This window comes from Bubalus kerabau, chromosome 22, assembly GCF_029407905.1.
Source record: "Bubalus kerabau isolate K-KA32 ecotype Philippines breed swamp buffalo chromosome 22, PCC_UOA_SB_1v2, whole genome shotgun sequence".
Taxonomy (NCBI): domain Eukaryota; kingdom Metazoa; phylum Chordata; class Mammalia; order Artiodactyla; family Bovidae; genus Bubalus; species Bubalus kerabau.
Genome location: NC_073645.1, coordinates 54340233 through 54352932, shown reverse-complemented (window position 1 = coordinate 54352932; position 12700 = coordinate 54340233). Strand labels below are relative to the sequence as shown.

Below are 12700 nucleotides of genomic sequence, written 5' to 3'. Positions count from 1 at the left end.
GAAGATCTGACGGATGACGGTGGTGTCCTCGGAGGCATGGCCTGACGGCTGGGATGCACTCAAGCACCCTTGCTGCATGGCCTTCAGAGTGAACATCAGAAACTCGTGGGCATCTTGCTGCTGGTGTCTGAGGAAGCCTGCCAGCAGGTCTTTGTGGGGCTGGATCACCTCTCCCGCATGAAGGAGGGCTCGGGTCACGTGAGCGCGCATGGCACAGAGCGTGCAGGCGCTGCGGGCCGGACAGAGGGCGACGTGCTGCTGGGACACCATCCAGCTGGCCAGGGGCAGCGTGTGGCTCAGACACTGCAGTGCTGCGTTCACGTAGCAGGTGTTCCCCAGATTCTGAAGCCCAGCCCCCACCCCCCACGGCCCCTTCCAACTCAGGGCGCCTTTCTGGCCAGGCCTCAGCCCTGCTGACCCAGGAGCCAAGTCACCCCGCTGCGGACGCCCAAGCGCCGGCGACGGCCCCTCAGGGACAGAGGGTCCCCAAAGGGCATCCGCACCACCGGCGCTGGGCCCACAACCTTGCCCTCCAGGTAGGACGTCGAAGAGAGACGGACACGCACCTCCCCCGTGCTCAGAAGCCGGCCCTGGGGCTCTGCACACAAGGCCCACGAGGGTTTCCATCTCCTACCTGCAGCTGCAGGCCAACGCCTCCTTCCCTCGGGCTCTGGGCTCCCAAAAAGGGCCTGGGCCCCGCCCCCTCGGGCCTCTGGGGGTTTCCCCACAGCCCCACCCCCCGCACGTGCAAGCTCCTCATTGGCTGAGGCGGCCGAGGGCGTGCCCACTCCCACTCCCGCCATCCAACCACCCACACTTTTCTCGGGGAATTCCCCTTGACCAGGCCCCACACGCACTTCCGACCTGACCCCCTGGACCAAAGGGCTCAGGATGCAAATGATTCGGGGGCATTGGGCCTTCCAGCCTTGCCCGCTAGACAGTCACTGCGGCGCTTCCAAGTTCAGCACACAAATGCCGGCTGGACAGGACTTCCGTGGGCTCACCATTCACATCCTAACACACTTGTGGAAACATTGGTCTGCCCACCTACCCTCTCCCCTTTAGGGGTCTCCCCACCCCAGACCCCTGCTTGAGAACAACCCCTCCCCGGACAACAGCCAACCCTTGCCTCAACGTTGCTCTCCAGTGAGGTCCACTCCAATTTCTATGCTTTCTCCCTGGCCACTCTTCTAGCGTTCAGGGTCCTAGCACCAAAAGATGCCAGCAGAGAGGCACGTATGCTTTTCTGCCTTCAGGGCTGTTGGTCAAGACCCAAAGCCAGCTTATTTAGAAAGGCATAGGCTTCCTGCAACTTTGGATTCATTTCTTCAGCTCCTTCTCTCTCCGCTGCCTTTTCTCTTCCTTTTCCTTCTTCCATTCCCCCCACCCACCCCCGCCCCCCGATGGTTTGTTTTGGGTTTTTGAGGGGTTTTGGTTTTTTTTTTTTTTTTATTTCTTTTTTAATATTTTTTTATTTTGTGTTCATTTTGTTATTTTTTGTTGCTTTTATTCTGTTTTTCTATTTTATATACACTAATTGACTCATACAGTTGTCTTTCCAATTGAGGGATCAAAATGTGCTATACCTCAAGGTATAAAAAAGGTTTCCCTCCTGGAGGAGGATGACTGTTGCTTTCCTTCTTGGTGTGTGACATGTGTGTTTGTTTGATCTCCCATCCTGGACGTTACGCTTGCTTTCCAGGACTATGGGGGTTTCAGCATCCATGGGTTTACCAGAGCTGAAGTGTTGATTCCGTTTATCCTTACTAGGAAAGCACGGCCCTGACCCCGCTTTCTTCCTTAGCCTATTGTACCCCTCCCACCTCCGGCTCCCCCATCCCATCCCAGGACCCTACCGCTTTGTGCTTTATGATCCAAATGCTCACACCCTTGCTGTCCTCTTGCCTCCTTCCCATGGCACGGAGAAGCGAGATCAGCCAGTATTTTTCTCTTTTGTACGGATTTCCCCCAGCATAAGGCCACCTTCCCATTCCCTCTGCCACGCCGCTCCAATCGACATTCTTCTCCTTTTTCTCCTTCTTTTACTTCTTCTTCTTCAGAGGGTGTGAATGAGGCAAGCAGTAAGTCCATTTGAGACGATGGGGCGGAGGAAGATGGGTGGTGATGATGAGGGCAGGCTGTGGCTTGGGTCTTTCCTCAGTGCGGGGAGGACCTTTGCTTTCAGAAATGAATGGTACGCGACGTATCTCCACTTAGACACCAGTGCCATGCTGGTGGAGAAGTTTCTTTGGGACTGGTTGGCTTGCCTTTCTCCCCTTGGCCTTCGTGTTGGTGCTGGTGGTGGTGCTCATGGCATTGTGGATCGCTTCTCCTGATGGCACTTGGAGCTTCTCCAGCGTACTCCTTGCACCGGAAATGGAGCCCCAGGGATTTTTGCGGATGAGCGTGGTGCCGGGGATGCACGCATCCCCGCATCATTTCTGCCGGACCCTCTGCCAAGTAGCGCGAGGCCTCCCAAGGACAGCCACCCATAAAGACTGCTTGCCCATCTTCTCCCCGAAAACTGCTCGACGTTTGGGGCATTTTCAAGAGCCTGACCGGCCGGAAGGAGACGGTCAGTGGACCTGCACCCGCTCTTCCCTGCCCCCCGAAGGGCTCCGGAGATCGTCTCCTTGCTCGGCTGGCTGGGGGCGTTCTGTGAGGCGTCTCCAGGCCGCGTCACTCACCCGAGGCCAGCGGTGCGGCCAGGGAACGGAGACGGGGAAAGAAAGGCAAACCCACACCCAAAGTCCCATCCAGAGAGGACTCTCCCACCCTCGCAGAAGTGGGAGGCCCTGGGACAGCGCCCAGACCTGCTCGTGCACCCCATCTTCTCCAGCAACTTCCCAGCAGAGCCAGCCCTCGAGAGCTCAGCCGCTCAGGCACGAGCCCGTTCCAAGTGAACACGAGACCCCTGGCACACTGCAGGCCCCGCCTTTTCCCAGGAGGGCTGCATCATGCACACGGCCGAGAGGAACTCGCTCCTCGTCGGAACTCTTGGTGCGTCACACAGGGCGTGCCGCACACAGCGTGTGCCTGGGCGTCTGCACGCATGTGCGTCAGAGCCGACCTACCGCCGCAGCCCCAGAGATGGCCGCGGCTTCTTGTTCTTCCCCTTGGTCGCTCTGGCCCTCCCGCTGGCACAAGGGCCGTTGCCGACGTTCTTCGGCCCCGGAGGCGGGGTGTCCGTGCTGGGACGGTGGAGCCGCTCGTGCTCCTGTTGGGGCGGCGTGCGGTTTCTCCCTCCTCCGTGTTTGGACTGGTGAATCACGACTGCGCCGGCAGGCAGGGCAGACTGGACCTTCCGGAGCTCCAAGGCTGGCTTCGGTTGGCTCTGACTCAGGGCAGCGGTCTCGTCACAGGGGGTCACCTTGGCATCGTCCATCTTATACCATTGGCTATTGCCCGCTCGGACGTAACAGAAGTAGTGTCCTTGCTCACAACTCCACCTAGGAAACTAGTATTTTAAATACTCTATGCTGGAATTTTGCTTGAAGAAAGTAAAATTTTAGTAAATTTTGCCCCACGAAATAAATCTTTTTTAAGTAATGTAAAACTGGCCACTTACTCTCAGTAATCTCAGAATAAACACAAGGACATCAAATATTTATTGATAATTGAAAATTTGTTAAAGAATCAGATCATTTAGATGATCTTACTTCTGCATGACATATTGACGTGGTTGATTCCAGAGTTGGATTTCCCCTTAGAATCAGGTAGATTCTATAACCTCTCCTGTGTGTGTGTGTGTGTGTGTGTGTGTGTGGCTTGAATGATTTCATGCTTCTTTATTCTTGCCACCCTGGAGTTGCTTAGAGACCCTGGATATTTCATGGAAACAATGACCACACCACGCTAAGAAGCCTAACCCTGTCTCTGTCTTGTGTCTTCAGGAGCTGAGTGCATACCAAATGTGCATGAAAGGTCCAGGTGTGAAAGCTCAGGCATCCCATTGACTCACACCTCCTATGTAAAGGGAATGGCCTTCTTTACCCTCATGGGGACAATTAGGGCCAGATGTGAGGACAAAGTGTATGATGGGTCCAGGTGCAAAAATCAGTTATCCCCTTGCTTCATACCTGCTGTGCAAAGGGAAAATCCTTCCTTTGGGAAAACAGCTCAGAGCTCATAAAGACAAGGGCTGCCCTCTGCAGAGTGGGGCCAGTAGCCTCTGGTGGGGAAGACTGGGGTGATGACTGACTGGCTGGGGGCTCCCAGGATGAGGCAAGAGGCTGAGGAGCCCAAGTCTGCAGAGCTAAGGTTATACCAACCCCTCCTTGGATCTGCATCTGTCTGAGTGGAGCAGTGACTTTAAGGGGCTAAGATGCCAGCTGCCTGCCTGGAGGCCACAGGAGGAGGGGGCAGAAAAGCAGGCGGTGTGGCTCGTCTTGGTTTCTGAAGACACTTCTTTCTGGCACCAGGTGCCAAGCTATGGGAAAGATTGTATTCTTTTTATAAAACTGCTTTAGCTGTTTTAATTCATTTGCCTTTGCATCTTAGTTCATTTAAAAGATACATGTACAAATGTATGTATTTTTTCTTTTAGCACCAGTGGAAATCCTATAACTTGGCTATTTTTATCCAACAATTCATCATACAGATGTTTCCAAGTCAGTACCAATAAAATTTTCCTTACCAGATCCCTCTTAAATGGCTGTTTCCTGAATGTTCTGTTTTTGTACTGAGTGATACTAATATCAATAATCTTATTACACAAGTATTTGCACAAATGTTCCTCCCACGCTGAGTTGTTATCATTGGCCCTTCCGTGTGGAATATGAAAAGGTGGATATATAGCTGTTTATCATTCATTTCTTTAATGGCTTCTGGATTTTTTTTTTTTAATGTTGTATCATGATTCCACTCTTTTTATTCCACAGAATAAAAATCATTCATACATGTTTTTACCGAATCCTTTCATGGTTTCAGTTTTACAGTCCACACAGTCTAAGTCTCACTAAATTCCTAAGTCCGCCCGGGAGCAGGGCCTGCCCTCTGGGCAGCCTGGGTCCCAGCCTCCAGAATCGCTGAGGAGCGCGGCCTTCTCCCGCAGCTGCCCGGGGAGGTCTTCCCAGCTCCCGCCCTCCCGTCTGGTGTCTGGGTCTCCGCGCCCTGCTGGGCCGGGAGCCGGCTCCCAGGCGGACGCGCGGGACAAGCGGGGCGTCAGGGCGGCGCGTCGGTCGGGGTCCGCCCGGGGCCGTGTGCGCCACTCCTCGGGAGCCACCCAGCGGCCGCCGTGAGCCGGTCCCTTTCTGGGGAACGTTGGAGACTCCCGCGAAGGCTACGGTTCGGCCGCCGAGCTCGGGGCAGAGCTCCAGAGGCCGGGGGGCGGACAGCGGCAACGTTCCCGGTGCCATGAGACCCGGGAAGAGCATGCTGTCGCCGGCGATTCGGGCTGCAGGTCCGCGGCCTGGGCGGGCGGCGGCGGGCGGTGTCGCTGCCCGGCCCGGTGGACCAGCGCGCCGCGGGGCCCCTTCTGCCCGCGGGCACCGCCGTGGCAGCTGACCGCGAGCAGGAAAGGTCACGGCGCCAGCGTCCGCGGGGTTACACCTTCTCGATGGTTCCCACTCGCCCGGAGGTGCGGACCACACGGATGCACGCAGACATGTCCAGTCTTCCCAGCCTCCCGCATGGACCCCGATAGCCCCTATTCACAACGTGTGTCCTCTCCCCGGAGAGGGCCGGCCCTGGTGTCCAGAACAGGAGGAACCGCAAGGGACCACGGGCCGCCCGTCCTCCTCCCCAAAGGGCGCCCGGAAGCGCTCCCCTGCCACCTTGGGGGAAAGGTCGTCCCGCTGCCTTCGCGACGCTGAGGCTGCTCCCAGGCGGCCACGGTTCCCGGTGACATGCTCAGGACTCCGCAGACGGGTTTCCTGCGGGTTGGGCTGCATCTATGCGAGGGGCGCCCGGCGTCCCTTCTATTCTCTCCGGGCTCAGAAGTGGAAAGGATGGTGTCCGTGTGGAGGCGCTGTGTTTCGCGGGTGTGAGACACGGATACATCTGTGTGAAGATCACAAAGCCGACAGATTGGTGGCTGCTGTGGCGAGGTCGACCAGATGGCCCGACAGGTTGCTGTGGATTTCTTTTTAACATATGTATTGTAATGTGGGTGTTCAGTGAGAAATCTTGAAATTAATTATAATGAAAATCACCGTTATCATTGTTACTCAACAATAACGTATGTATTACCTTTGTTTGCAGTTAATTTAAGAAACACTGTTTCAAGTTTATCCACAGAGTATCCAATTGAAGACGACCAGAGAAGGATGTTGAAATGAAGAACTTTCTTAACACACTGGGAAGTCGGGGAAACTCTCCTTCCAGCCACGAGGCCCTGCCCTGCAGCAACCGACCTGGAAAACCAGACCCCAGCCCCTGAAGCAATGGGCTCCAGGATTCAGTGCGTGGTCAGTGACTGCCACCTTCCTTATTTTTCTTCCTTTTTATTCAGTACCAAATGGGGGAAAGCAAATCTGTCATCTAAGGAGTCACCTGGGACGGCCCTCTTCCTGCCAGCCTGCCTCCTGCTACCCCATATTACACGCTCTGAGCAGGACACGCTTTCCCTCTTTCCCACCAGAGTGCGTCCCCACTCCTCTGTGTGCCCTGAGTCTCAGCCTAGGCAAGTGGTGGTGGCTGACTCCTTGCTCTGGAGACAAATTCTGAAGAAACAGTGAAGGATCGGGAAAATATCCTGGAGTAGGAAATGGCCACCCACTCCAGTATTCTTGCCTGGGAAATTCCATGAACAGAGGAGCCTGGCCATCTACAGGCCATGGGGTCACAACAAGTCAAACATGACTGAGCATGCACACACAGACACAGGCGTCTTCGTTTCTGCCTACAGAGCTTAGAGTGCAAACCAAATACAGCACTGAGGAAATATGTGGGTTTTGCTATTTTTGAAAAAACTTCAAATTAATCATTTTAAGTTGAGATATATATCATATGCCAAAAAATTCCCCTTTGAGCACTGTATTTTAGTGATTGCCCATCTCTATATTGTGCAGCCATCATCACGATCTGATCCAGAATAGTTTATATTTTATCTCCCTACAAAGACACCTAGTGTTCCTTAATCAGTCACTTTTAATTCCACATTCCTCACTCTTTCATCCTCATGCAATTGCCTATTCTGTGTATTTCAAGCACATGGCTTTGTACAACTGTGGCCATTTAGGTCCAGTTTCTTACACAGTGTCATGTTTTTGAAGCTTATTCGTATTTTATCATGTAATCCAATTTTTTGTTTGGCTTCAGAATTTTCCTAGGTCTTTAACACATGCACACACACACACACACACATGCTACAGTTCTTTTAATGTGGAAAATACACAGAGGTCCAATGTCACCATGAGAACCATTTTATGCACACAGTTCCATGGCATAAAGTACTGCCTTCCTGTAGGCACCCAACCTGCCCACCAACCCAGAGTGGCCAGCAAGCACAGAGGGCGCCAGCCCAACTGTGCTTCCCATTGTCAGAACCCCCCACAGCACCCACCCAGGCCAAGACTCAACAATAGGTCCACTTTCCAATGGCCAAAGGAGAGCCCATCTGTGCCAGGGGAGGGGGCGGTGGCCAACGGAGAGAGAGATGAAAGGAGAAACAAGCGGGAAAGCCCACAGCACCTGGTCTTTCCAGGTGCTCTTACAACCAAGTACTAATCAGGGTCAACTTTGCTTTAGCTTCTGAGCTCAGAAATTACCAGGTGCCTTCATGGTGGCATGGCCCTAGATGATGGCAGCCCCGACTAGGCACCCCAATACCCTGTGCTGTGGGGCCTGTCATGCCAGCCTCACCAGCCCCTGTCAGAGCCCTGGAGTGCCCAGCATCTGTGGGCAAACCGCTCCTGACACATCCTTCAGCCCTGTGGAGGCCCAGCCATCAGGCTGTGACTTGGAGTTCCCAGGAGATGGTTATCACTCAGGGTATGTGGCCAGTGGCAATAGGGCCTGACCCTCTGGAAGTGAGTGGAGAAAAGCCCAGTGCTCTAATTCAATGCTGTCCTGGCACCAACTGAGTGTCTCTCGCTGACATCTTCACTGCTTCATCCAGATATTCCGTGTACCACTCATGTTCCAGGCTGGGATTCTAGGGGCAGCCTTCACAGGGTTGCAGCCTTTCCCAGTGACCAATCCCAAGTGCCTATGCCTCTACCTCTGGACCCTCACATAGGTAGTACCACTATCAATGCTCAGGGTTAAAAACAGCAGATCTAAGACACTGAAGACTTGTCCTAGGTCTTGCAAACAGCTCAGAACTGATGTCTGGTGGCCTTTAATGCTGTGACCTAAGACCACACCATCTGCCAGCAGACATGTCAATCTCCAGATAATCAGGATCAGATTGATTAAGTACAAAGAGGGACAAGTGTGTCATGTTGGGAAGAGGGAGGTGGAAAAAACAACCCTCTGCCTTTGTCTCCCTCCTTCCAGCTGCCCAGGGGCCCAGCCACCTCCTCAATATCCTGTGTTCATGTAGTGTTCTGTTTTGACTCAGACAACATGGAGGGTCCCTGCCCCTCAAGTAGTGATTTTCTCAGTTTTGAGAAATGTCCTCCAGTGTAAAAAAAAAAAAAGATAAAACTCACCTAGACCACTGGAGTTCCTTATGAGGTGAGGGTGATATAAGGTCCCTTGAACTTCTGTTCTGGAAAGAGGGAGGGAGGAAGAAGAAAAAGCTGATATTCAGTGAATGTAACCTTCACATGGACTCTGTTTAGTCATTTTATCTGTACAGTTATTCAGTCATCATAACATTTACTCAAGGTCTTTTCTCTTTCTGGCCTGATGTTCTAATGGAGCTCACAGGCTGAAGAGGTGTTCAAAGTGAGAGAGTCAATTCCTAGGCAGGTTGATAAGAAGTCCGGGGGAAGCCGAGGAGAGAGGGGTCTGGAGTTCTCAAGGAGGAGGAAAGGACAAACGTCTTTTTTTCTCTACAATCCTTAGTCTTAGTCACTTAAAATGTTTGTTTTTCTTTCTTTCTTTAGGCCCAGAACTGACGATTACACAACTCAGTTTAAACTCTGTGAAAGAAAGCGAAGCTGCTCAGTCATGCCTGACTCTTTGCAACCCCATGGACTGTAGCCTACCAGGCTCCTTTGTCCATGGGATATTCCAGGCAAGAGTACTGGAGTGGGTTGCCATTTCCTTCTCCAGGGGATCTTCCCAACCCAGGGATCCAGCCCGGGTCTCCCACATTGTACGGAGATGCTTTACCATCTGAGCCACTTACACTCTGTAGTAGGGATTATATAACAACAATGTATCCTGCTTGAGGACAGTTTCTCCTTCCTGAAAACCTTCTGATTAATCCTGATATCTTAAAATGTATATTATGGGAATGGGTCTGGTAGGATCTTTCTGTTAAATTCTAATCCTGTTATCCTAAAATGTTAATTGTGGGAGTGGGTCTGGTAAAACTTTCACACACTTGAGACATTCTTTTGATTTATTGTAGTAACTAATTTAAAAAGTATCTACCTCCCTCGCTAACACTAGCAAGGGAGGCACTCTCAACCCCTTCTGCTGTCCATGTCAGAAGCTTTCTCTGACCTTTTCCACTGTCATAAAACTCTGCTACACAAACGCTCTTGAGTGATCAATCCTGATCCCTGGTCCTGAAGCTAAATCTTCTTCAGAGATCCTGAATCCGACATCATTCAAAGTAAGCTTGATTGAATCTATAACAATCTCCTAAAAGCCAAATATAATCTAAAATAAGCTATGCTGCTGCTAAGTCACTTCAGTCATGTCCGACTCTGTGGGACCCCATAGACGGCAGCCCACCAGGCTCCCCTGCCCCTGGGATTCTCCAGGCAAGAACACTGGAGAGGGTTGCCATTTGAAAAATGAAAATGAAGTCGCTCAGTCGTGTCCAACTCTTAGCGACCCCATGGACCGCAGCCTACAAGGTTGCTCCATCCATAGGATTTTCCAGGCAAGAGTACTGGAGTGGGGTGCCATTGCCTTCTCCAAATTAAGCTATACGCCCTATTAAAATAAAATAAAATTCAACTCAGGAAAATTTTAAAATCTTAGTGCCTTTATTTAAAGATTTATGAATCAGACAGCATCCAACTTAGCAGTTAGAAACTCTGAGGAGTTGCACAAAATGAAAGACTTTTATAGGCATAAGGGATCGGGAACAAGGAAGTTGTACTGGGCAAAGAATCCCAGTGGTTACTGCGAGGTTACTTTCCATTAGAGGCTGGAAAGCTTTCTCAGGCAGATGACTTAACTAGTGATAATCAGAAGATTCCTGGTTGACTGGTTCAAGATTTCATTTCTGGAAGAGCCAAAACTGCATTTCAGTCTATTTTGCTAGCATGGTTCCTAACTAAGCAACCCCTTTGGGGGCCGTTGTCTTGTTTTTAACAGTCCCCTGGGAGCAGCAACAAGGCTTACCATTGCTGGTTCTTCCCCAAATGCTGAGAGTGCATGTGCTCTGTGCCAGGCCTGGGCTGAGGGCAGGGATCCAGCCACGACACCTCACAGTCCTTGACATTCAAGAGGAGAGTAAGACAGAAAACCACCACACTTTAGAAAGAAACCGTCCTGCTGCTCCCACAGAGCTGACGCTGTGGAGCGAGACAAGGAATAAACAGAACAGCTTGTAGAAGAGTCAGCTCCATGGAGTGAAGGGAAGGACACGGCACAGCGGGAAGGGGGGGCTGGGGCGGGGAGGAAAGGAGTCCCGGGGCAGAGGACTCATGGGTGACGAGCCCCACTGGGTGCTGACAGGGCCGGCCCTGGTGCCGTGAAGGACCGAGGTGGTAAGGGCAGGAGACATGGGGGAGCTGTCACCGCAGATGCACATGGGGACGTGTCTCTGAGGAAGTGACATTTAAGCTGTGCTCCGGGCCACTGTCCCCTTCCCTTGTCACCCAGAGGCAGACACCGAGGATGGCCGCTAACATCACACGCACCAGCCAGTCCTGAGCCTGCGCACCCAGCTCACTGTTCCCTCCTGAGGAGTCACAGTAAAGGCCCCTGCGCTGAATTCCCCTCCCTCCCTCTCCAGACAAGTCCAGTCCTTTCCCAGGTGGCCCAATGGCGTGGCCTGTCCCTCCTCTTGGGAACTCTAAGTCATCAACTCTCTTTTCGAGGACAGTTGTCTCCTGATCTGTTTGCCTTATTATGCCTCCAATTTCCTATTAATACACTATATTTTAAATTAGCCAAGAATGACAGCACACTCTAGACACAGAGTGTCTTAACTGAGCACACTCAATGAAGTCTGGACAAATGAAGAATGAATTAGGACACTCTCGCAATGTCCTCAGTCAGTTTAATGTTTATTGTGTGTTAAGCGTGTGTTTTGTGTTTTCCCACCTGGTTAGTTTCCTCTGGGTCAGCTGTGCTTTCTTTCACCAACTCTTTCTCCTGACAAAATTACTTGCAAGCACAACTGGAGTTCAGAATATGTTCAAATTATTCCCTACAGGGCAGGCATCTTAGAGCAAAACTTACTGCAGCGCTGCTAAGGCGTCATGTCTTTCTCCAAGTTGGCTGAGAACGAGCAGAGTAGGACTTGTGTGGTTAGTCCCTCTGTTGTGTCCAGCTCCTTGTGACCCCTCCTTTGAGAGGAGCCTGGCGGGCTACAGGCCCTGGAGTCCCAAAGAGTTGGACACGACTGAGTGACTATATATTCTTCCGGATTCTTTCCCGTTACAGGTCATCACAAGACACTGAGTACAGCTCCCTCACTACACAGCAGCGCCTTGTGCCACCTGGTGTACATACAGCAGTGCGTGCGTACTGACCCCAAACTCCTGACTCAACTCTCCCACACCCCCGTGTCCTCTTTGGTAACCGTAAGCGTGTTTTCTATGTCTGTGACTCGACCTCTGCTTTGTAAGTAAGTTCATCTGTATCATTCTTCAACATTCCACATATGTGATATCATACGATGCTTCTCTTTCTGTCTGACTTACTTCACTTAAAGTGAAATCACCATGTTCATCCATGTTGCTGCAAATGGCATTATTTCATTTGATTTTATGACTGAGTAATTTTCCATTGTATATATATTCCACATCTTCTGGAGCAAGCACTTCTTAGACTGTACAGCTTGACTTACGTAAAAGGAACAAAAATTGTGAGTAAACCTAAGTTTTTTTAGAGATGGAGAATTTCTCTGCAATGATGCATATATCATTAACAAGCATTTAATAGATTAGGAGACCAAGAATAGTAGGTAAAATTGGTGTGTGGTTTTGTTTTATGTCACTTATGTCAAGTTCTCATGCTGCTGCTGCTGCTGCTAAGTCGCTTCAGTCGTGTCCGACTCTTAGCGACCCCATAGATGGCAGCCCACCAGGCTCCGCCGTCCCTGGGATTCTCCAGGCAAGAACACTGGAGTGGGTTGCCATTTCCTTCTCCAATGCATACAAGTGAAAAGTGAAAGTGAAGTCATTTAGTTGTTTCCGACTCATATCAGGCTTAAATTATATCCACAAAATACAGATTTCTTCTGTTCTTCTATTCTTGATTCTCTAAAATTATGTGGTGCTTTTGTACTCAGTTGTTCTTTGCTTGCATAGCCTTCACATGATTTTCAGAACTAATTCTTGAAAAAATTTTATTTTATAGCCTTCCTTGCTTATTTTTCTTTTGTTATAGCTGCTTTAGATATTGGTATTGAGAATTCATATTTTTCCAGAAAGTAGTCAATTTCTTGAATATTCTAGTATAT

The 12700-nt window shown here is 51.0% G+C and overlaps 1 long non-coding RNA gene across 1 annotated transcript; it reads left to right on the top strand.

Annotated features, from left to right (window-relative positions):
* Positions 1-5701: 5701 nt before the first annotated feature.
* LOC129636798 (uncharacterized) lies at positions 5702-9561 on the top strand. The gene is made up of 3 exons (XR_008707124.1): positions 5702-6068; positions 6202-6407; positions 8994-9561. It is a non-coding gene; the product is annotated as an uncharacterized LOC129636798 (long non-coding RNA).
* The last annotated feature ends 3139 nt before the right edge of the window (positions 9562-12700 follow it).